Genomic DNA, 2,477 nt, shown 5'->3' with positions numbered 1-2,477 from the left:
TTATGTAGATTATTTACTTGTCTTAATTCCTCCTCTTTTAATTATCCTCAAGATCAAATTATGATTTTGAAATGCAGAAAAGGATTGTGGATTCCTGTTCAAACCTCTAGGGTTTGGGAAGGCTCTCCAACAATTCATATTGTTCTTAAAATTCTTCATAAAATTTTACATCGAGCAAAAAGATTTATTGGCCTTTTAATAGCAACAATCTTAGGAATTATTGCAATCACTACTACTGCTGCTGTCTCTGGAATAGTTCTCCATCAGACAATTCAAACAACTCAGTTTGTACAGCAATGGCATGAAAATGCTAGTAAAACTTGGAATCAACAATTGAGAATTGATCAAGAAATTAGTGTTCGTCTAGCTGATTTGGAAACTACTGTAGTTTATTTAGGAAATCAATTAGAAAGTCTCCGGACTATTATCACTTTGAAATGTGATTGGAATACTTCCACTCATTGTATAACTCCTTTTTCTTACAACCAGACACGTACCCCGTGGTCGGAGGTACGAGCTCATCTTTTGGGTCACATGCCCAACCTCTTGGTGGATATACAACAACTACAGCAGGAGATAGATCAAATGTCTTCGGCTAATCTTCAACTCCTTCCAGGAGAGGATGCCCTGTCCGCGGCGGTGGAAGGATTATCTACCTTAAATCCACTTACTGGATCAAAAGCCTCGGTGGAGGTTTTGCTGGTGCCTTCACATTACTAATCATAATTTTATTTCTGTTTTGTTTAGTCCTCCGGTGTGGCCAACAAACCCTCCGGCGGATCATAGACGAAGAAACTGCAAAGTCCGTGTTTCTCTCTCTACAACAACAGAAAGGGGGAGATGTTGCCTTACAGCCAATTCCAAGACCACCCCCTCTGCATTAGCCTCTCACCCTTTAGTCGAGAGAGTGTCTCGGAAAACTGAGGCCGGATGGAATGGTATCTGTAAAGCTCTCTCGGGGGGCGTCTCGGAAAACTGAGACCTGATGGAATGATATCAGTTGTCTCCCCTGGGAGGACATGTAATGGTGTCCTGGGGCNTCCTAGCGGCCATCAGCAGGCCCTTCACAAGGACTCCCTTTTGAATTGTCCCTTTCCTTGGCCTCTCAGATGTGGGGTGTGCTTGTGCTTCTTCTCCCTGTCATCCCCTGCTTTATATCCCCCTCTTCTTCAAGTCCTGGGCCCCAGGAAATGAGGACCATGTCTCAAGAGAGGGATGGAGCACTCTTCTTGAAGATTCACTTGAAGATGTGAATGCTTTACACACAACTGAGGAAACGTGAATTGCCTATATCGAAGAATGGGAATGGAAGGTGACTGCAGAGCATATTGGGGAGGTCTAATGACCTCACCGCCAGCCCTCAACCTCTCCTTAGTCTGCCACTGCCTGCCTCCTACAGATTTTTTTTTTTTAAGGTAGTGGGAGGTAGTTTCTAAGTGAAATCCATCAGAGTCTCTTGGCTACCAATTAAAAATACAGAAACCTGGGCCTTACCCCAAACCTATTGAATCAAAGACTTTGGGGATGAGGCCCTGGAACCTGCATTTGTAATCAGTAGCCTGACTCTGGTGATTATAATGCACACTGATGTTTAGGGAGCACCACAATAGATGAGCCCTGAATTAGTAAGCAGCATAATAATTTCTTTCTTTCTTTTTTTTCTTTTTACTTGCATTCTTTCTTGTCTTTCCTTTTTTTAAAAATTTGTTTCAGGTGTACAAAACAACCTAGCATTAGACATTTATATACGACACACAGTATAATAATTTCTAAAGAATTGCACCCACCCCACAATAAAACAGGCTTTTCCATTATATGTAATACCCCATGTGAAACCCTGCATCTGATGACTGCCCCGGCTCACAGATTCCACATGGTAAAGGTGGGCGTTTGCCTCACATCACGTGACTACAACAGGTCCTCAGAGTGCTCCCTCCCTGGACACTGGGAGGGCCTGCCTCCCAAACACTCCACTGGCGGAGGCCAGGTTGGTCTATATTTCTTAGTTATAGCCCTTAATTACCTGTGTTCTTTCAGCAATTCTGGAAAACAGTTCATAGAGGATACTAGAGATGAGCGGAGTGAACTGGGTTCCACCAGGAAGAGAGGTTCCTCCAGTAGGCAGAGGGAAAGAGAAGTGTGAATATGTCTGTGGGTTGCAAGTAGCCAAGGCAGGGATGACGGGCAGTGAAAAAGCTGGGAGCACCTTGGGTTCAGGAAGGTCACTTAAAGTGGACGGTGTTCTTCTCTCCCCACCACTCTCTAACCTTCGCTTCCTGCTTCTCTATCACCCAGATGCCACCTTGTAGCACCTGTCTTAAGTCTAAAAGGTTGGAGGTACTTCTGAGTTGGGGTCCATTTCTTTCCTCCTGTTCATTTTCACTAAGGAGCCCTCCCAAAGCATTTTCACCTACTACCCGATACGCAAAATATTCAGATGATATCTCGAGTTTCTTTCTANAACTTCCTTTCAAAAT

This window comes from Hipposideros armiger, unplaced genomic scaffold (assembly GCF_001890085.2).
Source record: "Hipposideros armiger isolate ML-2016 unplaced genomic scaffold, ASM189008v1 scaffold_1132, whole genome shotgun sequence".
In the NCBI taxonomy this organism is placed as follows: domain Eukaryota; kingdom Metazoa; phylum Chordata; class Mammalia; order Chiroptera; family Hipposideridae; genus Hipposideros; species Hipposideros armiger.
Note: the sequence above shows the minus strand (reverse complement) of the source record.